At 38.8% G+C, this 24,008-nt stretch overlaps 1 protein-coding gene across 7 annotated transcripts in view; it reads left to right on the top strand.

The window, feature by feature from the left end:
* The window catches only part of SIAH1 (siah E3 ubiquitin protein ligase 1), a 57,344-nt gene that overhangs the window by 28,492 nt on the left and 4,844 nt on the right, over positions 1-24,008 (top strand). The window lies entirely within an intron of this gene.

The following is a 24,008-nucleotide window of genomic DNA, read 5'->3' on the forward strand; positions in this document are numbered from 1 at the left end:
AAGTGTTGGTGGAGCAAAATGGATGAGGGGGAGAAATAGGCAGGGACCAGTTCCTGCGAAGTCAGTGTAAGGAATGTGAATTTTATTTTAAGGATGCTGAGAAGCCATCAAATGGTTTTAATTAAAGGAGCAACTTTTTACAGATTTCTTGGGCTATTTGGAGAATTGATTGGTTAGAAGGTCTTTTCTTTGATTAGGCAATAGTTTATTATGACCTGGTTTAAGCTGGTGGCAGTAAAGATAAAAGAGAAATTGGATGGACTTGAGACCTATTTTGGAGACAGAATTAACAACTTGCTGATGGATTAGATACGAGAGGTGAGGGAAGGAAAGAATTAGGTGGTTTCTGGCTTGAGCAACTGCGTGGCTCATGATGCTATTTAAAATAGAGAGACTCTAAGGAGTTGGGGGCATACAAGGATAGCAGTAAAATAAAAAATTCTGATATGTTGGATTTGAGGTATCTATGAGACAGCCACAATGATCAAGAGAGGTAGATGGGAAGTCCGGGTCGAGGGGAGGTGGAGCCACAGAAACCAGATGGAAGATACTAGAGCATGTTTGGGTGTTAGAGGGATTTGCTCTGGTAGTGAAAGGGAGCCTCAGAACAAGTCTGAGGAGAGAGAACAGTGCCCAAATGCAGGATCATTTTCATTTTAATGGGAGGGAAAGAGATGGTAAGTCAGCATTTGATGACTTCTCTTTAATTTTCAAAAGGAAATTTCAAAAGGAAGGGATCAGTTGAGAATATTTATAGTTAGTGAATACTATACTGTTGACCTGTTCCTATAGCAGAGAGACTGGGAACTGACCAGAGGGCAAGAGACAGGTGTTGTGAGGTGTTACCAGGAATGATAACCAGATTCTAGGAGAAAACCTAGAGAAGTGGTGCTGCATTTTTCTAAATATAAGTGTTTGTAGTTGAAGTAGAGCGTAAGTACAGAAAAGTGCTCAAATTACAAGGTTATGGCTTGATAAATTCTCACAAAGACTGCTGTAACCATCCCCCAGATCAAGAAATGGAACATTCCTAAACCAGAAGCCCCCTGCTTTCTCCACCTAATTACTTCCCACCCACTTCCTAAGAAAACCAACTTTTGACTTCAAACACTGATGATTGATTTTTGCCTGTTTCTGAGTTTTATGTGAATGGAACAGTGCAGTATGTCTGTCTTCTGTTTGACTTTTCCCTGGCAGAGTTACCAGCTAAAGAACCATGTCTCCTATTGCTTTCACCTTGATTTTTGTTTTTTAATAAATCTTCAGGATTCTGTGCTGAAATGATAGACGAGATAGATGGTCCTTTGGGGTCGGTTTCTCTAGGCTTAGTCCGCAATAACCAGAGTGATGTTGGCAGACACTATTCCTGAGGTTTGAGGTTGCCCAATCAAGATGAACTTACGGTTTTTGTTTGCTTTGTTTTGAATGGCAGGGATCTCAGGAATACCTATAGAAGGCACTAGAAGGAGAAGGTAGGAGGAAAAGCTTTTGGAGGAAAAAAAAAATTATAAAGGACATATTGTCAGTGGGAAATACTTTAAAAATTATAAGAATTTAATGCTAGTGTTCACTTTTATTGGAATGCTTATCCTATGCTGCTTATAGTTAAGATATAGACAGGATTAACTAGTGTGGTTGATATAATGAAATTAAGTGTTTTTTAGCTTTTTTGCAAAGATACTATCTTGGGGAAGGTTTCTTCAATAATTGTTTTCCTTAAATGAAGTAATCCTCGTTAAAAATATTTTGCCCAGCCCCACCCCCCCCTTCTGTGTTTTACCTTTTGCTTGTTTGAATGCAACTTTTTTTTTTTTTTTTTTTTTGGTCAAGGATCCTGATTTAACTTTGCTGTGACAATTTCATATCTTGTCAGTAAAGATAGTTGTGAGTTGATTTCTGCAGACTATATCCTTTTGATTACCAAAAGGGGGCCAAAAAGAGGAGGCCACTGTTGTGCCCAAGGTCAGCAGACTCGGCGATCTGGGTTCACGGCACCTACCAACACAGTGGCAGATACCAAGAGCCCCGAACAAAGGAAGCAGAGGTCTTTTAATAAGGTTAAATTATGCTGGCAGTTACTCATTGGCTACAAGGATGCGTTCTCCAACTTTGCCCGGCTATCATTCTAAGCTGACTGGCCAGGCCAAGATGCAGCTCCAACCTGCAGCTCCAATTACAGCAAGTTCGCCCTCATTGGTGACCAGAGAGTAAGGGTGGAGTGAGGGTCCAAAGTATCTCTGGAATGCAGTCTTTACCCAGCAAAACCTTAAATTGTAAAATTCCCACTTTTTTTTTTTTTTTGCAAGAACTGTTACAAAGCAAAGCTATTTGAATCATTAATAGGGTGGGGAGCATATCTGGAGTGGAGGACCATGAGCTGAATGGTTTGCAATTATGTCTCTTTTAAGGAGATTCTTATTGATCTAAGGTCAGATACTGCTGCCTCAAAACACCATCAGCGGCCTTCAGGTACCCAGTCTATTCAGGCACAGCTGACTGGTTCACAGCATTCCTTACATAATTGTCTGTCAAATACGAGTATAGTTAATTTTGAGGAAACAAGTAGGCAGTCGTTTTTATCCTGTAATGCAATTGGAAATTTTACTCAGGTGAGCAATGGAGGGTTCCAACAGAAGACCTCCCAGGTCTCAGTGGAACTTACTCAGTCTTACTCATCTGCAATGTCATCATCAGGGTATCTTTCTGTTATAGGGCAGCCCCGATATAAAACGGGTTGTCTTTTCCCCTTATTATTTTTACTACAGAAGTAAAAATCTGCTCTAACATCAACTTAGATTCCCAGACCTTAAAATATTATTCCTCCTGTACAAACACTAAGTCATTCCAAACCTTTACATAACCAGAGTTCTGTAGTATCGGGCCAAGCACAAATTTATTCTATAACACAGCTACCAAGCCTTTTATCAGTTAGTCAGTCTCAAAATTATGGTTAAGTTCAGCCACACATAATGTGCTATCTATTGTTCATTTACAGGTTTATAGGTCCAGCAAAGTTGAAAAATTGTCATCTTTATACAAAACATTGACTTTTTTCTGGGTCACCTCAGACCACGACCTCTGAAAATCAGACGCTAAACCATTTATCTAGTCAGCAAGAGGTATTATCTTCAGTTACAAATGAGAATTACTCTGCTCAAACAAGGGATTTCTCTTTAGTTAGCCAGTCACAGAGTTATTCATCTGGTCACTAAACATCAGTTATTGAATAAAACAGGCTGCCGCCACCAGTCTTAATACCAACCCCTTCTCATTTCCTCCTTGCATAGGTGAGTCTGCTGCTCTAATTAAAACATTCTCCTTTATCACTTGAAGGAAACCAAGGCCACCGTTAATACATTCCTTCAGTTGTTTTTATCTCTAAAGCCTTCTTAAACTCTTCAGAGGTCCCCTCCTGCACTGTCCCTAAAACTGCCTAATTATCCTAACTTGCCCTATGTCTCATTCCTCCCCTTCTGCGAATGGAACCCTTAACTGCAGTCAGGGAAAGGGCGTCGTTCTGATCAGTAACTGCTTCCTGCTGAAAGTGGGCGATGAGGGGAAACAGTCAGGGCTCCACCGCAGGGCGACGATTTTAGGGACCTCGAAAGGATGGTCTCCAGGTGAGAAATGACCTCAACGAAGGCATTGAGGATGTAAGGCCCAAGCAAGAGAAAAACAAAAACAAAAGATTTTAGTTCAAGAGTGATGAGGTTCAAGAGTAAGGAGGTCACAAATTTTTTTAACTTTAGCCATTAATAGGTCTAGGGCTCTAGGGTTTCATACATACTTAATTTTACTGTAGTTATTAAAATGTGGCCCTTTAAATGTTAGTACATAAAATATTAAATTTCAACATAATAAGGTAATTCTTCAAGATGAAGACTCAGGACATCAAAACTTTGATTATTATTGCACCTATTTTTACAGAAAAATGGAAATTTTACATCATAATTTTCTCAAACGTGAACAGACAAGTTGCAAAATCACAGACTCACCGGTACCAACCAAAATTTACAATGAACAGTTCCTGTGAATTGATGCTCAACATCAATGCACAACGAGACCTGACCAACCATGATCATGCAAACAAATTTTTTCACAATTATATTTTTATGTTTTATAAAACGGTCTTAAAAATATACTTTTATAAACATTTCTGGTGCAATTTTGTCAATGACAAAAAATACAAAGCTATTCTGTATTTTACTTAACCACTGAAAATGTACAAACAAGCAGCCTCGTAGCGAGCAAGGTAGCAGTGCTGTAAAGTGTCTTGGCTCAGGCTGGCCATCTGTACTAGTGAGGGGGACAATCGACCAGTAGGTCAATCCAAAGAATTGGAGTAAGGCAGAGCAAGTGGCCCCTTATTTACCAAAAAGATAATCTTTTTGTCTGCCACTTCTAGGGTTACCCGAGGCTTATTCATATAAACAGTAAACAGGGGAGCTTGTCTCACTTCTGGGCTTCTTCAGAGAAGGTCTTCTCCTGCACCGGGTTCTTCATCAGAGGCAGCTGACTGTCAAGCCTGTCCTCCCATTCTGGCCCATGGTTTGGGCTGGCCCCCTCCCTCTCTGGAGAGTGGGACAGTCCCTCTTTTCAGTGCCCTGTACGATGGCACTGAAGGCATGGCCCTGGGGACAGCTTCTTGCAGCTGAGGTATCCTGGTTGCTGGCAGTGGATGCAAGCTGGCAGCCCATTGAGAGGTTGAGGTCCCGAATGCCCTAGGGCGCATGGGGCCTTGGGTGAATCTGAGGTGGCAGAGCACTGTGATGGCAACTGCCATCTACTGGGCCCTTTTCTTGCCTCTCTCCCTTTCTTTTTAGTCTAGCTAGTCCCCTCCATATTACTGTAGGCCTTGAAGGCCATGTCCAATAAAAGTGTTAAAAGGATTTTTTTTAGGCCCTTTATTTAGTCTCCAGAGCCTGCACCTGATGTCAGAACAAGGCTGGCTAAAACATACGTATTCTAATCATGCATTTTTATAGGTTTTATACAGTCTCTATAAAATAGAGACTAGAAACCACTTGGATATTAAGTGACACCAAAACAGTGAATAATATTTTCCCAATTTTGAACAATTAAACATTATAACATTTTTCTTACACAGTGTCTATATATAATACTGGAGAGAAAAATACAGGAAATGCAAAAGTTATCATGCTGCCTCTCTTATGAAGAAGTTAACTAGTTTTCCACCATTTCTGTCATTAACTATAAAACAGGTGTTTGATATAAATCATTTTACTTTACCTTGTTCACCTGTCCTGGGTCTAAAATACTATTATTTTTCACATACACACTTTTGCATATAACACCTCTTTGCCAGGGGCACATGGGATAAAATAGTTGGTTCTTTTTAACCAAGCAATGAATAGGCAATTTCCAAAATCCAGCAATGCATTACCAAAAAGGCAAGGGATTTCATAAAATACAAAACTGAAACTTTTAAATTTACTTAAGAAGCTAAAATTTTTATACTAATTTTTAACCAGAGTCCAGACTATTAAAAACAATCATTACATTATACAGTTTATAGAGTCAAAGCCAAAATACAGAGATACAGCACTCCTGGGAAAAGAATTTAAAACTCACACAATAGTATAAGGCACTACCTTCACTTTTACTTGTATTTAGAATTATTACATCCTGGTTTCTAATCTCTGCATTGTAAAACATCGTAATAGCTGTTTATTATCTCTTTAGACTGCACAACTTAGACACATTTTTAAAATTTTTTTAGTTGAGATGACATTAAACTTTAGTTTCCTTACAATAAGGAACAAAATGTAAACCTGAAAGTTCAGTAAATGGTTAGTAAATTTTTATTACTAAACTTAGCAAAACCTTAGTTTAGTTTTAGTTTTTCCTTAGAACTGGAATTTTAAGTCAACATCAGAGTTGCCACTGTAACAATTTTATATACCAAGTTTTTTATTTTTAAGCAAGCACTAGATATGTTACAGGGCAGGGAGGGGGCAGCCCAGACCCCACAAACCTGCCTGTTCTAAATAGGTTCTGCCATCAGCTGCATCAAAACAAAACATGAGATTTTAATGGGAAGGAACTTTAATACAACTAGGAAACAATACAAGAAAGGCAAAGAATCTAGTTTTTAAATTAAGCACCCAAAGTTACCGGTCCCCGTCCAAATGGGATTGGCCCAGAGCAAGGCCCTAAAGCCTGCCCCAAGTCTAAAGCATCTTCCAGTGGGGACCCACAGAAAAGGGTTAGAAACAACCAGACAAGCCCGGAAGGAAAAGAGCAAAATTAAAATCAAGATAAAAGTTGCCATTGTCACTTCCCCATGGGTCTCACCCACATCTGTGTCACCCAGTCCACGACCAAAAGGCAAGTGCAATTTCTTCACGTGTCTCTAGACTCCATGCGCTTCCTTTAGGTCTCCTTCTGGATCTCCATCCTGCTTTCTTTCTCCCTTGGGTGGGGCAGGGAACCTGTAACCTCCCCCTTTCCTGGGAACCACCCTGTTACAGATAGAGTGACAAAAGCAAGAAAGAAAAAAAAAGGCACCTAATACCATATACATTTTTCCAGTAACTTGTCCATATGGCTTTAGATGTTACCTTGAATTTTGTAAAGAAACCTAGTCATTTACTGAGAGAATATGTTGTTTTCTCCAAGGGGAAAAGACAAGTAGATCAGTCCTCCTGGAAAAAGATCTTATCAAGAAAAGTTTAGATAAAAGCCTAGAAGTAAGTTTGTTTGTTAGCATAGGCCAGGTTAATTATTATTTTCCTTGTACAGCACAAGTAAACACATTCAAACAAAGCAAAGCACCAAATTTTTTAACACTCAAACCTTAAGGCATGTATGCTTTAAACCATTAAATTTTGAATTAGTTTTTCTTTACCACAATTTTAGATCGTTATTTCAAAATTTAGGATTTTCTATAGGCGCCATATATAATTAATCCTCCAGAGGCAAAAGCAAGAACAAAGAGATCTCTTAATTTCCATTTAAAATTTTTGGCCACGTGTAATTTTAAGAAACAGTTATTTTTACCTATATTTGCAAAAACACTGAGAAACTACAATTTAGTAAACTCCAGTTCTTTAATAACAATTTTTTTTTAAAAGTTTGACACATCCATTTAGCCAAGTTTTTAATATCCTTTTTATAGCAAGCAGATTTTTAATGACATAGAAGTTAGAATCCTTTTATAGAACAAGTATTTAATTTTTAACTCTTATTTTAAAACCTAGAGTCCAACAAAGACCAAAACAATTTCAAAATTAAGCAGTTTGTACTAACTTTCTTAAATAAGAAAAGAATTTTGAGTTTGTATTTTTAAGTAATTATTATTTATCTTTACATTGTTTTAGTTCTGTCTCACTGAGACCAAGCACATTTTTAAGACAAAAGACTTTTTTTTTTTTTCCCCCAGAACCTTGTATGGGGAGGACAGAAGAGGAAGAATAAGATATTTCTTTACAGTTTGCCTGTTTTCAGACTCTTATGAGAAGTTAATTAGTCTTAATAAGAAACTAAACTTTTACAGGTCCAATAAGCAATTTAGAAGTTTTTATTATTTTTTACTCAACCAAAAATCACCTTTTATAGCTTGTTAGTGAAAGGTCCATGCAGGAGGCTGGAATGCAAAAGTCTTCCAGGAATTCCACCTGGGAACAGGAATGCGGAAGCCTGCCTAGAGGATTCAGACAATGAACCTTCCATCTCCCTACCATTTTTTTTTTTTTTTTTTCAGACAAAAAAACTCCCTCAGCCCTATAAACTTTTTTCCCGCCATACGCGGCTTCGCTAACCCCCACCTTGGGTCTGTGAGGTCTGCCTGGGGTGCAATAAATTTTCCTCTCCCTTGAGAAATTCAGCCTTGCTCTCCTTTTCTTTACCACACCGAACCTTTCAGTTAGCAAGTGCAAAGTAACTCAGCAGTTTTTTTTGGTTTTTTTTGTTTTGTTTCTTTTTAAAGGTAGACAAAGGGAGAGTCTTAATTCCCCCACAGCTGGAAGGCAGCAGAGATATACCAATGATCTCAACACTGGAGAAAATGTCCAGGCAGCTGCTCGTTGAGATCATAGGCTGTCTCTCACCAACTAGGCATAGTTGCTTTGCAGTCCCCAGCATTTTACTTTTAGCCTTGACTGTGACCAAAGACAGTGGAGTAGGCATTGCCTGACCCATGATTACGAACACACAAACGCAACAAGGACAACAAACACCAGGAACAAAACCAGAGTTCCCTGGGTAAAGACAAACACCAAAGTTTTAAGAATAACAAACACAAGAAACGAACCAAAAACAAATTTTTCAAAAGGCCCCACACAAATGCTACCCCAGAGGGGATAGCCAATCAGGTGGTCCGGGGACGTCTCCCCTGGTCCATGCCAAGACGCCTACCAGCGCGTCCACTTAAGCGTCTGGCTACCAAAATTACAGGTTTGCAAACAATTCCACAGATACTGAGCACAAACAATACAAATACAGGTACTCAGTACTTCTACAGGTAAAGAGCACAAATGATACAAATACAGGTACTCAATACTACAGGTCTGCAGACTAAAACCTCACCACTCACCTGCGCGCTTTAATGGCTCCCTTCAGCTGTTTGGTGGTTGGGGTCTGTGCTAGCCGATCCCGGACGAGCCCCCAAAATGTTGTGCCCAAGGTCAGCAGACTCGGTGAGCATAGCCTCCAAGAACCCAAAGACAGCTGATGCAAACACAAAAGGGAGTTTATTTCAGACTCGAGTCCGGGTTCATGGCACCTACCAACACAGTGGCAGATACCAAGAGCCCCGAACAAAGGAAGCAGAGGTCTTTTAATAAGGTTAAATTATGCTGGCAGTTACTCATTGGCTACAAGGATGCGTTCTCCAACTTTGCCCGGCTATCATTCTAAGCTGACTGGCCAGGCCAAGATGCAACTCCAACCTGCAGCTCCAATTACAGCAAGTTCGCCCTCATTGGTGACCAGAGAGTAAGGGTGGAGTGAGGGTCCAAACTATCTCTGGAATGCAGTCTTTACCCAGCAAAACCTTAAATTGTAAAATGGCAGTTACACAAAGCAATGGCTATGAATACTTATGCTTGGTTCCACAGCCACCAGATAAATCTGATAAGATAAATTACAAGAGCATTTTGTCCTGTACTTTTGAAATGCCAAATTTAAGATTTTAAAAATAAGTATAAATTAGAATACACGTATGTGTATGAAATACGTGTTTTATGTGAATGGACTTTTTAAAAAATATTTTCCGCTGTAAAATCTATTTGAGGCATTTTAATAAAAAAGGGATCTTAGAAACAGTAGACAAAAGTCAACTTGATTTCTCAATGTGTTTGTTATGACATATCAGCAATTCATGAACAAAAAATTGGGGATGCAAAATGAGCATCAAAATTAAAAAATTTAATCCTTTTTTATTACAAAGATAAGTTTTGTGGAACATATGGAAAACACCTGATAATTGGAAAGCTACTGTAATTTTTAATTTGTGTATTTCACATTGTTTTAAGTCAACCATAAATATTTTATATTTTGTTTCTTTGATCTTATTTAAATCCTTGTAGATATTTTCCCATTAAATGATCATCGCTTGTCAGTGACTGTACATGTTTGAACCAAATGAAGATGTCTGTGCCTATGGTCTATATTCTGTAGTTCTTGATATTTTGTATACTTATGTAGTTCAGTGGTCTGTTCTCTGTGGTTTCTGGTTCTAAATGTGACTTCCTCTTGCCTTCCATAATCCCTTGCCTTAAACCTTTAAACCACAGTCTGCAATTTGTATGCCCTTCCAGTTACTTTTCTGTTTCATTACATTGAATACCATATACACATCCATTAAAATGGATAGCTTCACTGTGCATACCTAGCTTTATTTTAACATAAATGGAGTGGCAGTGTGTATATCCTGTGGCTTCTTTTTACTCTAAGCACTTAAGCAGTTTGATTCTTGTATGTAAGCAGAAATTGTTAGGGGGGAAAGGATGTCCTAAAGCTAATTCCATACAGGCTTGTGGACTCCACCCCCACTCTAGACCAAAGCCATTAGGACATTGGGAAAGACAAATCCCATCACCACCTAAGGGAAGGTTGCTGGAACCTGAGGGTGGGGTTAAACAGCCAGGTTTGGTATAAAACCTGACACGTGCACTTGGTGGTGGTGGTGGTGTTCCCTTTTTGGCTCTCCGCCAGCTCGCAGCGCTAGGCCAGCTCTTGGAGTGCCTTTGGGTTTCCAGGTCGGTGGATCAGGTAGGACGCATTAAAGATGAGTCCACCTTATGTTTTTTTAAGGTCTCTTAGTGTTCTGTTGTGTAGACCATAATGTCACCACTCTTAAGATAGGGCTGTTTTAAAGTTTATTGTCATTATAAATAGGATTGCTGTAGACATCGTGTGTGTGTGTGTGTGTGTGTGTGTGTAAATTGAAGGATGAGCTTTTAGAAGAAGAAAAATTATGAATTGAAACAAACCGCCAGATCTTATTAGAAACCTTCACAGTGGACATTCCTAACAGTGTAGGAAGATTTTTTCCCCCCATCTTTGCTGATACTTAGAATCAAATCATTGAAAACAAAATTTTAACTCATTCATGCAAATTGGTGTTTCTCATACTAAGTTTTTGGACCTTTGCCTCTTTTTCTATAAAGATCTTGTTATGCACATACTGTTCAAAATCAAATATCCTACAAAATTTGTTTAAGAAAAATTCCTGCCCCTCTTCCAGATTTCCTTTTCCATGGGGAAATACTTTTTTCTCTTTGAGTTGATTATTATTGTAATTACCTCTAAATAACTTGTTTCTGTTGTTACCCCCAGATTTTAGCTTAGGCCTTACCTGTTGGCATTCTTGTGGGTGTAACTGCTTTGGGCCCTGTCATCTGTGCATGTCCTTCCCATCCGTATGCTCTCCTCTCATGTCATAATTTTGTGTGTGTGGAACTTTGCTGTGTAAGTTAGTTTGAGCCGTATAGTAAATCATGGTTACTCTTTCTCTGCACTACTTAATCTGCTTTCTTGCTTTTTGTCTTTGCCTTTTCTTTTTTTTTCCTTTGTGCTTCCTGCTGATGCTACCCCTCATTTTATGCCATTTATCTTAATGTTCACATTCTGGGATGCCTCACTTTATTTTCTTCCTTTAATAAGAAGTTGTCATTATCCTCAGTATTCCTTCATCTTCTGGATTAAGTCTTCTGTTTACTGTAGCCCATGTTGACCTCTTTCTTGGTTCATTCTGTTATAGAGCAGCCCCAATATTAAACGGGTTCCTGGCTGTGGGTCCTCACCCGCACGCTTTAAAGGGACTTATGAATACTCTACTACAGACACACACAAAAGGTTAATAAAAGGTTTATTTACAAGAGAAAAGGAAATAAGGAAAATGTACAACTCAGGGAGAAAATAGGGAAATAAAGTCTTTAATGCGTCCTACCCGATCCGACTACCTGGAAACCCAAAGGCACTCTCAGAGCTGGCTGGACGCTGCTGCTGGCCAAGAGCCCCAAAATGGAGAGAGCTAGAGAGAGAGCCCCCAAAGCCCACGTGTCTGCCTTTTGTATCCACCTGGCTGCTTAACCCCACCCTCAGGTCCCAGCCACCTTCCCTTTGGTGGTGATGGGATTTGGAGTTCCCAGTGTCTTTGGCTTTGACCTGGGGTGGGGGTGGAGTCCACAAAGCCTATATGGAATTAGCTTTGGGACATCCTTTTCCCCCTAACAATTCCCCCCTTTCACTTTTTGCCACCATTTCCATGGTGATGAAGATCGAATATATGGAGGTTGGGATGCAGTCTCAGATGAACATTTTGTCAGGTTCCAGTGTGAAAGAAAACCAGTCTCTCCAGGTATTTGTCCATTGTGGAAAGCAAAAGTCCTCCACTCCAGGAAAAATAGTTCATCAGTTTAAGCCAAAAAAAAAATCTGGAGGCATTAGCCAAAACAAGACAGCAGATATGTAAAAATTACAGGAAAAAAAAAAAATCTTAAAATGGTTCAACTGATGTAAAAACACAAATTTTCCCAACCTTGATCCCAAACTTTTAACAGCAAAGCAAAAGTTTGCAAACCAAATCTACTTTTAAACCATTTTTCCTATTTTTGCATAAAATCACAGGGCAGAAATAACTAACAGCAATTTTTAGCTGGCTTTGTTGAAATATTCCATACAGGATCAGAGCGAACCGGTGGCATCCAGTCGATGTATGCTTCAGGTATAAAGTTGGTCTCATCAGACTCCACCTGGGCTTTCCTCTTTTCGAGGGTACCAGGGCATTTTCGTTGGCCGGGTTGTCCAGTCCTGCCAATGGAATTGTTAGGGGGGAAAAGGATGTCCCAAAGCTAATTCCATATAGGCTTTGTGGACTCCACCCCCACCCCAGGTCAAAGCCAAAGACACTGGGAACTCCAAATCCCATCACCACCCAAGGGAAGGTGGCTGGGACCTGAGGGTGGGGTTAAGCAGCCAGGTGGATACAAAAGGCAGACACGTGGGCTTTGGGGGCTCTCTCTCTAGCTCTCTCCATTTTGGGGCTCTTGGCCAGCAGCAGCGTCCAGCCAGCTCTGAGAGTGCCTTTGGGTTTCCAGGTCGTCGGATCGGGTAGGACGCATTAAAGACTTTATTTCCCTATTTTCTCCCTGAGTTGTACATTTTCCTTATTTCCTTTTCTCTTGTAAATAAACCTTTTATTAACCTTTTGTGTGTGTCTGTAGTAGAGTATTCATAAGTCCCTTTAAAGCGTGCGGGTGAGGACCCACAGCCAGGAACCCGTTTAATATCGGGGCTGCTCTATAACAACTCCATTATATTTGAAGAGCTTGTTTTTCAGGAACTTCCTGAGAAAATATCCAGGGAGGGTAAAGTTTTGAAACCTCGCATCATTTTTCTGACCTTGGTACTTACTTTTAGGATAAATTGGGCATATTGAATTCTAGGGTGGTAATCCTTTTTGACGATTTTAAAAAGCATTGTTCTGTTGTGTCTAGCTTTGGTTGTTGCCGTTCAAAAGTCCAAAGCTTTTTTTGCTCTTATCAATCCAAAAAATACTGAGTTTTGTGCCAGGCACTGTTAATGTGTTTCAGTCAGACATTGAGTCAGACAAAAATTCCTACCTTCCACTTTGGGGGCCGGGGCTATAACAACAAACAATAAATAGTAATTGTATATCATTTTAGAGTTCTGTGCACAAAAATAGAGGTGCACAGAGAAGAAAGATGGAAGGGGGTAGGAGTAGGAGTGCTTAGTGAAAGGGCCACTGGACAGAGTCCTGGTCACTTTTATTTATTTATTTATTTTAAAAGATTGATTTAAGCATACAAGAGCTGGGGTGCAGGCCAGAGGTGTGGGGGATGAGAGGATTCACCAGAGACAGAGTGGGGAACAGAACAGGCAGATCTTCTGAAATACACTGCTGAGGGGAGCAGCGGGCAAGACCGGAGAGGTCTGCTGTGCCATGTGGGTCAACTCCCTGGCCGGGATCAAGCTCGTGCTGCAGTGGCTGTGGATAGCTTTATAGTGTTGAGGCTTAACCCCTTGTGCCACCAAGGAGGCCCCCTGGTCACTTTTAAATAGAAAGGTTGAAGGTAGACCTCATTGAGAGGGTAACATGCAAGAAATAACAGCATGTGACCATCCAGGAGAAAGTATTTTATGGCAGAGAGAACTCAAAGCAGCACAACCTAGCATTGGAACAAAGAGACTCATATGTGAGCCATGTGAGAAAAAGTGGGAGATGGAGTCAAAGTAATGGCAACTGCTCACTGTATTTTGTAGTATTTTATAGGCCGTTTTACGGTTTTAACTATTACCTGGCTATGGGTTGCCAGTGTTGAGCAGAGGAGTGGCATGATTTGATATTAATTTTAATTGAATTTTTCTGATTAATGTACTCAGAACCTCTTTTGGGGTGGGACCTGGGATGTAAGGATAAAAGCAGAGAGGTGGTTAGGTTATTGCAATAATTGAGGTGCGATAATGGTAACTTGTACTGTGTGGTTGGTGGTGAGGAATGGTTGGATTCTGGATTTTTTTTTTTTTTTTAGGATTTTTTAAAAATTAATTTATTTATATAAGCACTGGGTATAGTCAGAAGCACGGGAGGGTGAGAGAATTCACCAGAGCAGGGAACAGAACAGGCAGACCGACGAAATACACTGCTGAGGGGAGCAGCGGGCACAGCAGGCGAGGTCTGTCACGCCTTGTGGGACCCTCGCCGGTGGCCAGGGGTCGCTACAGAGGCTGTGGACAGCTTCGCAGCCCAGCACTCAACTGCTGTGCCACCAGCCGGGGCCTGGATTCTGGATATATTTTTAAAGGAGGTACAGTAAGATTTCCTCATGGTTTTAGCTATGTGCTGTGAAAAAGGAGAATCAAGTATATTAAGGCTTTTTGAATGAAGTAATGGGGAGGAAAGATGGAATTGCCAATCAGGTGAGGGAAGCCTATGAGTAGAATAGTCTAGGAAAGCATTAAGGAGTTCACCCGTCGTCGTCGTCGTCGTCGTGGTGTGTTCCCCCCCCCCCATAGTTGGATGTACAAATTTGGTGTTTAAGACCAAAACTTGGAGGAATTTTGGTTTTTTAATCTGAGCTGGAGATTAAAAGTTTGAAGTTCCTGACATGTTGGTTGAATTTAAAATTACAAGACTGAATGAAATTACCAAAGTGAACAAGAGAACCATGATCAGCTTCCAAATTCACAAGTTTGAGGTGGTGGGGGGAGCAGGAAATCAATAAAGGAAACTGAGGAGTAACCAGTGAGCTGAGAAACCAAGAGTGTGCAAAGTGGGTGATCTACTCTGGGGTAATGTTCAGAACTTGTAAATTGAATACAATTAATTAAATTAAAGCCAATGAAATTCAAATAAATACTGATTTTTATTATAGTAGTGGATACTGCCTGCTAAATTGAAATCTTCAGTCAGGGTTATGGGCTTGGCTGTTAACAGTGCAGGTTACATACTTTGCCCTGTTATCACATGAAGCTTTTCTCACTAGCATGTAAAGTGCTTCAATGAAAACCATGATGTCATTGGACTTTGCTTCACACAAATGCATCATTTATGTGTTAAGTCCCCCTCTTGCTTTTCTCTTTAGCACGTCATAATTAGAGTACTGTAGATCAACTCCCAGCTAGTGTGACCATAAATGCAAATAGGGTCATTCAATTACATGACTTAACAATTGGATTCAGATGATTCACAATGTGCTAATGCTGTTTGGATTATTAAATACAGGAAAATAAAACATTAAACTTTTGGTGGAGAAATAGGGACACTTGAGAATAGGATCCGAGTTTGAGGACAGTGTATAAGTTAATTCATGTGTTACATCCTTATTTGAAATAAAATGGGTTAGTTTCAGATGTAATGCTTATGTAGACACCGATGATAACTACTTCAGTGGGATAAGCCTTCATGAATTTAATAAGACATTTATTTTCCATAAATTCCATTATTTTTCTGTTATTTTAGTAGTAAAGAGTCATCAATCATATAAAGTATTAAGGCCTTCTAATGCCACTTTTGCTTTGTTTCTTTAATTTCTTCTGTCTCAGTGTGCTCTTTTCTATTTAGCTTAGTATTTATCATCTCTTCATAGATTAGTACTGATTTTGACCTGCTTTAAATTTTTATTCTGAGTGAGTATATCTAGCTACCATACTTGTGAGATAGAATTACTAGAATTAATGCTCGTTGGAATGAATTATTTAGTAATTCATTGCAACATATTAATATACCAAATGTTCCCTCATATTTGATATCAACCTCCAAAAAGCTGTTGTTGGTTTTATTTCACAGACAGACATTTGAGACCTAGGATACTGTAATTTTCTTAGTATCAAAATGAAAGTCAGAGTAGGAATTCAGATTTGAAATTATATTCCAACCAAATTTAGTGTTCTTTTCATTATATACAAGCAGTATATTCTTGAGGCTTGTTACAGTTGTATGTTATGAAAAATGAAATTGTTATCTAGGAATTGATGCGTTTCTGCAACACTGATGTCAACTATTTTGGAAACTTAGAGAATTGGTATGGAAATAACATCCATTTTTAAAAATTATTTATATATATATATATATTTTACATTGTTCCTTTTTGTACAATGTTTGATTTCTCCTCTCAGGTGTAGTCCCTGTAAAATTGCCACCACCAGCTCACCCGTGCATCATCACTATAGTCCCGTGTGCTCGTCCCTCCCTGTTTTGATTCCTTCTCCTCCCCCTCCCCTGCAGAATGTCTCTGATTTATAGTTGCCTGTTAATTTTGGTTTTTTATTTTATTTATTTTTTTTCCTCATCCCTAATTTGGTTCCCTTCTATTCCTCCTATAAGTGAAACTAGTCATTATTTTTGAACATTTGGGTTTTCATATCTTACCTGTTATAAATAGTGCTGCAGTAAACATAGGGTTGCAGGTTAAGAATTAATGTTTTTGTGTTCTTTGTGTAGATCCCTAGGAGTGGAATTGCTGGGTCATATGGGTAGCTCCATTTTTAGTAGTTTGAGGAACCTCCAGACAGCTTTCCATAGTGGTTGGACCAGTTTGCACTCCCACCAGCAGTGCAGGAGAGTTCCTTTTTCTCCACATCCTCACCTGCATTTGTTGTTGCTAGTTTTTTTTTTTTTTTTTTTTAACGTGTGCCATTCTCTCTGTTGTATGGTTGGTATCTCATTGTGATTTTGATTTCCATTTCCCTGATTATAAGTGAACATCCATTTTTTAGAAGAGTTTGTTTATTGTGATAAAATGATTTACTTTGCCATGTGGTATTTTTTAAAAGACAGCTCATCCTTGAACACCATGGGGGTTAAGGATAGTAGTGATACCTTGTGCATTGAAGACAGATCAGCGTGTAAGTTCTTTCTTTATTTTTTTTTTAAGACTTATTTATATTTGTGGAAGAACTGGGGTATAGGTCAGAGGTGCAGGGGGAAGGGAGGATGGAAGGTTACACCAGAGACGGTGAGGAGCAGAACAGGCAGATTTACCAAAATACACTGCTGAGGGGAGCATCGGGCGAGACAGGAGAGGTCTGCTGCGCCAGATGTGGGTCACCTCCCTGGCCAGGATTGAACTCAGGCCATGGTGGTGAATAGCACTGAGACTTAACCCTAGTGCCACCAGGGAGACCACATTATATAAACTCTAACCCCCAAAATTTGGCTACTAGTAGTCTAGTCAGAAGCCTTTAGAGATAACATAGCATTCATCTAACATATCTTCTATCTTACATATTTAAGGATATCTTTAATGGTAAAGTAAGCTAGAGAAAAGATGTTAGGAAAATTGTAAAAGGAAATAAATTTACAGTGCTGTATTTGTTGCATTTCAAACCCATTTTGTTCAAGATAAACTGTAGACTTCATTTTTTTTTTTAAGAGCAGTTTAAGGTTCACAGCAAAACTGAGCAGAGGGTACAGAGATTACCCTTATACCCTCTGCTCCTTGCATGGCCTTTTCCCCATTATCAATATCCCCCATCATCAAAGTGGCGTATTTGTTATAATTGAGGCTCCTAATTTGACATATTAGGACCCAAAGTCCATAGTTTACATTAATGGTTCACTCTTAGTGTCAAGTGTTACATGAATTTTGAAAAATGTGTAATGATGTCTGTCTATCATTAAAGTAGTTTCACTGCCCTACAAATCATCTTTGTACCACTTACTCACCCCTCCCTCCACCCTAGCCACTGGCAAACACTTTTTTTTTTAGTTTTGCCTTTTCCACACTCTTTTAATTGGAATCACAGTATTTAGCCTTTTCAGTATTAGCCTGACTTCTTACACTTAGTCATGTGCATTTGATTCCTCCATGTCTTTTCATTGCTTGATACCTCAGTTCTTTTTAGCACCGAATAATGTGCCATTGGATATACCAGTTATTTATTTTTTTCTCCTCCTAAAGAGCATCTTGGTGCCTTCCAAATTTTGGCAATTAGAATAAAGCTGCTGTAGACATCTGTGTGCATATTTTTGTGTGGACATAAGTTTTCATTTCCTTTGGTAAGAATATGTTTGGTTTTTAAAGAAATGGGCAGACTGCCTTACAGAGTTGCCTATCCCATTTTTATTCCCAATACTAGCAGTGGATGAGAGGATTAAGTTTCACATCTCCACCAGCGTTTGCTAGTGCCATTTTAACAGGTATGTAGCAGTAGCCCACATTAATTTTACTTCCTTGATGGCAATCAATGTGGAGCGTGTTTTCATGTGCCCACTTGCTGTGTGTATAATCTTTATTTAGGTCTGTTGAGGTCTTTGGCCCATTATTTAAATGACTTGGTTGTTTTCTCATTGAGAGTTCTTTGTATATTTTGGATAACGGTCCTTAATCAGATAAATCTTTTGCCAGTACTTTCTCCCAGTTTACATTTTATCTTCTCATTCTCTTGACCCTGTATTTTGCAGCGCAGATATTTAGAATTTTAATCAAGTCCAACTTACCAATGTTTCTTTCCAGGTTTGTGTCATTGGTGTTTCTGAAAAGCCATTGCTGGACATCAAAATCATTTAGATTTTTTCTCCCAGGTTTTTAGTTTTAAGTTTTACATTTAGGTGTGTGATCCACTTTGTTAATTTTTGTGAAGGAGGTAAAATACGTTTGCAGATTGAGTTTTTTGCATGTGTATATCCAGTTGTTCCAGCATCATTTGTTGAAAATATCTTTTCTCCATTGTGTTGTCTTTGCTGCTTTGTCAGAGCTCATTATAGTAGTATTTTAAAGTGGATTTTAAATTCTCATTTGTGAGTTACCTTTTCATTATGTCAATTGTGAGATTATATTAATTCTCATTTGTGAGATTATATCAAGGGCAAATAGGGGGCTTCCTGGTGGCAAAGGGCTTAAAGACACATCACTGTCAAACTTTCGCCTGCCACTGCAACAGGAGTGTGATCCCTGGCCCTGTCCAGGGAGCAACCCACATGGCACAGTAGACCTCTCCTGTCTCCCCTCTGCTCCCCTCAGCAGTGTATTTCAGTGGATCTGCCTTTTCTGCTCCCCACTCTCTCTGATGAATCCTCTTACCCCACTGCACCTCTGGTCTGCACCCCACTTCTCGTATGCATAAATAAATAAGTCTTCCAAAAAAAAAAAGAAGAAAGAAATATATTTGTTGCAAGGGATATTAGGGATGAGTGGGTTTAGTGTGTTTACATGCTATTCCTTCTATTTGCAATCTTTTATATTGTCTTGATGTTACTAAATAGTTGTAGATTCAATATGTAATAACAATGTAAGGATAATAGCTAGTAAAATAGAATATAGAATCTGTTCTGTCCAATAGAATTTTCTGCAGTGATGAAGATGTGGTTGTACTATTTTTGTATTTCTACCAGCAGAGTAAAAGTTCAGGGCTCCATGATGCTCCTCAGAGCTTGGAATTGCTATTAAATTTAACCATTTTGGTTAGTTTTAGAGTTCTAATCCTAAAGTTTGGAAAACATATTAGGTTAATGACATATTATTTCTCCTTTAGTTTTAAGGCAATAGGGGTGTTTTGGGACCGAGGATGATGACTGACTTATATTTTGAATGTGTTCTCAAAATGCCTAACAGTACAGCCGCCTAACTAATTCATTAAACTGGACTCTGCGGTGACTTGATGCTTAATTAGGGATCTCTTCAGCCCTCTGACATTGTCATTTCTTCACCATCCCCTCCCCGCCCCCCCCAAAAGGGGATGACTATGCTTCCTTTGCAGAGAAAATAGAAACTCTTCAAGCTCTTCAAATTCTTACCTTGGAGAAAGTATTTCTTCTAATGCAGTCTAGTCCTCTGTCTTGAGTTTTGAATCCCTTCTCACCTCCCCAAGAACTTAATTTTACCGCATTGTCATATTTCTTGGGTTATCCTTTTTTCGAACTCTTACCAGCCTTCATTTTATGCTGGTCACTCTCATTTAAAGAGTAAATGAAGAAGGGAACCAAGCAAAAAATGTCCTGGGCCTTCCTGCTGACTCATTCCTCTCCACAGTCCTGCTTTTCAGATGTTAGCCCCACATAGCATCCTGTTCAGTCTTCATAATCTGACTTCCACACTAGCCATATCTCCAAGTTTGCTACTGCAGAGGCCACCAGTAATTCATATTGCCAATCCATGGATACCTTTTTAGGCCTGATTTCCTTGACACCCTAGCAGATTCCACATGGTTGACTCTGCCATTAATTTACTTACACTTGGCTTTTTAATTATTGATATAATTATTTGCACCTTGCCAAATCTTAGAGGTTTATATTGTAATTGGTAATTATAATGCCCACAGTTTAGTCTTAATTCTGTGTTTAAATGGAGTCATTGACTAATTTAAATGGAGCCTGTCACAGACAGGCTCGCCATTTCTAAGTTATTTTAATTCATCACTTGGTTGATTCCCCTTCTCTGCCCCCCAATTAGGTATCTTCTGAAGAGAAGGGTTCATGAGTACCAGATTCCTTGAGTTCTTGAATGTTTAACGATGTCTGTTTTTTGCCTTTTTCTTAATTTTTTTTTTTCTGGTTACAGAAATAATGTAAGTTCCCTGTAAGATACATACTAAACATAATTTATTCTAATATTGATGTGTATGTGAGTTTTTATATATCTTAAATTTCTATCTTGAATTTTGAGATAATGACCTGGTTTTCTCTCACTTTTGTTTTTCTTAACGGAGCTTTAGATTTTACTACTCAGAGGTGGGCCTCAGTCACATTGGCCACAACTGGAGTTGGTTAAAAATGTATTCTCAAACCTGACTTCAGACATAGTAAATCACAATCTTCATTTTATACAAAATCCCTAGATGATTAGTAAGCATAATAAAATGAGAAGTATTGCTGTGTAGGGGTAGCCACTGCCTCTTAGACCTATAACGAACTTGTAAATCTTTAAATGTTGGGATTTCTCTTGCTTTAGGCAAACTCCTCTGTGACTTCACATAACATCTGTATGTTCACAACTCTGATCGCCAGTCTTTACTCTATCAGCTGTTTTTTTGATTAGACATCTCCTACTTTGCATTTAATCTATTATCATGTTTCAGTATCTAGCATAGTGCCTAGTAGGTTCTGATTAAGTATATGTTGGTATTATATTTTTCTTTTTAAACCAGAGGTGAAAGTCTCAAAATAATTTAGACACTTACAAAAAAAAAAAAAAGAAAGTAAGCTTTATACATTTGCATTCCAGTCTGCATTTTCCTTTGTTCACTGTGTTATCACCTTTGTTCAGGCTTCTGTTTTTACAGTAGCTTTCTATCTGGCTTTGTCCTTGCCTTTCCCCACTTCATGTTATCATCTTTCTAGACAAACGGTCTTCTATAACTATAGGAATTTCAGAGTTATCTTCAGGAAAATGAAGCTTTTAGGAAAATACAACTTATAAAATTCCTCTTATTGGCTACAACACTGGAAATAATAGGTTTTTTCCTTAACATTATTGTTTTATAATGAAGTTTGCATTTTTAAGGAGACTTGCATTTTAAAAATTTTTATTAGTGTATGGAAGTGAATCTTAAATATAGGAGCAATTGGGCCTCCCCTGGTGGCCCAGCGGTTGAGCACTGGGCTGCGAGGCTGCCCGTAGCCTCTGCAGCACCGGTTCGTTCCCTGGCCCCGGCGAGGGTACCAAAAAAAAAAAAAAAGGCAATTTTTTAAGAAAATATTTTAAATTTCTGCATAATACCCATGCAGTGTCACAATGTTGAGAAAAGTACCTTTTCCAAAGCAGTTGAGGAAAGCCTTTAAATGTTTTGAATGGAATTTTATTTAACCCATTGATTTCTAATTCAAAATCTGAACCTGTACTTTTATGATAAATATTAACATCGTTAATAATCTGGAATAATCTGTGGTGAAGTAAAAGGGAAGAATTGGTATTTTGCATTTTCTCTTAATAAATTGTGTCTGCAAGATTTGCTTTTTATTTTGATTGTTTTTAGAATTCTGACTAATCTTTATAGAACAGCTTTTTACTGTCCCCTTTGAAGGAGAATATAGCTAAAAGTTACCAGTATCTTACCACTCAGGTAACTACATCATTGGTCATTTTCTGGCCTGTAGTCTCCTTGATTTCTCAACTCTTTCTCCCATCCCTGTTCAACACTCCCTTGTATGTTCTATTTGTAACTTATCTCACAATACATTTTGATCTGATGACATTTCTATCTTTTTAACTTTTATTTTGTAACTATTAGCTTCCTGTTTGCTGTTGTAACACATTTCACAAGTTCAGTGACAGGCATTAAGATTCAGACATCTCTGCAAAGGGGTATTATTTATGAGCTGAAAGAGAATGGTAAGCACAACATTGTTGTGTGTTAGAGTAGCTAGACGTGAGATTATGACTAATCCGTCATTTATAAAAGGAAACAGGTTCCCACATGAAATTTAGAATAAAAGCTTAATCCATCTACTTCTTTACATGTTAATGTGGCAAAGCAGTGGTTAAGTATTTTCAATTCCTAAGAAAACACTGAAGACTGTAAAGTGTTTTGATTTACATTAAAATCTAAACTTTATATCAAATTGGGGGTGTGGTACATATATCTTTTAGAAAGAGTGGGTAATGGTGAACTCACTTTAGTTCCTATAGGCATATTTCAATGTAGTTTCCATAAAATTTTCAGCTTTTTGTAAAACAAGTGTGTAACTAGCCTGCCTAGGTGATAAATTCTATTAAGGTTTATTGTGCTAAAAAGTAAACAACGGCTGACCTTTGGCAGACATGTTGGAACCTTTACAAGCTTAAGAAATCTTTTAGAGAGTATGTATGGAAACCGTAAGTTCTGTTTGCTAGCTGACCTCAAGCAGTTAACTTTTGAAGGTCTTGGGTGAATACCTAAGATTATTTTGGAAAATATGCCTTCTGTGATATACATGTTACTCATCTCCCTTAATCCAGACAAAAGTCATGTGAGGCTGGAAATGTCCCGGTTTTACAGGTGAGCTTGTGACACTGGGTCAGAATCTAGGAGGGCTCTAGAATGCTTCCACTTCTGCTGTCCTCATTCTCATGAAGTTGAGAGGTTTGTCTGTAGAGGAATGGTTTTCCAACTGTGCTCTAAGACTCTCTACAGGTCTTTTAGAAGTTTGACTAAAAAGTGAATTAAAATTTTGTTTTTGCTTGAGGAATCAGTCATCCCCTTTACTTATTTTTATACATTTGGGTGGTTTCGTTTTAATTTTGTTTGGAAAGAGTTTGTCCTTCTAAAGTATTTGAAATATCTTGTCCTAGAAACCTGAGACCAGTGTAGAATGAATATGTACTAGCAAATAAAAACGAGGAAATAGTAATTTATATTTGTCTGTGGGGAAGATTATTTTCAGTTATATTTCTGTTCTTAATGCGGTTTTGTATATCCTAACATCAAAAAATGATGTCGTGGTGATTGAACATACATACCGCTGATAGGGTGGGGAAGTGGTTAGAGTTAAAATTTGTCACAGAAACATGGATAATCCACAACACATTGTACAGGGTTCACGCCCCGCCACCAGCTCTCACTGGGTTTAAAGGCTGCCCTAAGCATGATGTAATGACAGGTTAAACCTCTGAATGAGGCTGATGCAATGCAAATCTGAGGCCCAGGACTTTATTGGGGCAAGGGTAATGCTTGTTCAAAAACAAAACCAGAGCCTCTTTTTAATGGGGCTGCTTAAGATGACTTTCCCAGAGCGGGAAGAAAATGTCATCTCAGTTTGGAGGTTGAAGTGGTTGATTTTGTCTGTGTGTGTTTACTGCTTCCACCGCGTGCAGCCTTTCTGCAGGGGGAAGGGGAGTACAAAACCCGGTGCCCGCAGCAGTAGAAGTGGAGACGTGAGTTAGGATTCGGGAACTAGGACAGTGGATGCCTGTAAAATAGTTATTGAATGAGTTAGGGCGAGTGTTTTTAGCTCTATGAAACTTTCCCAAGGTTAACCAGGCACAGTGCAGAAAAGAATGCTTGTCTGCTCACATTTCCCATATACAATACTGTGTTTTACTCTTAGGTTGAAATCATAGGAAATCTGATCACTTTGGCCTACAAAAATCCGCCGTGATTCAACC

This window comes from Talpa occidentalis, unplaced genomic scaffold (assembly GCF_014898055.3).
Source record: "Talpa occidentalis isolate TD23 unplaced genomic scaffold, MPIMG_talOcc4v2.1 talOcc4.17, whole genome shotgun sequence".
Classification (NCBI taxonomy): Eukaryota; Metazoa; Chordata; class Mammalia; order Eulipotyphla; family Talpidae; genus Talpa; species Talpa occidentalis.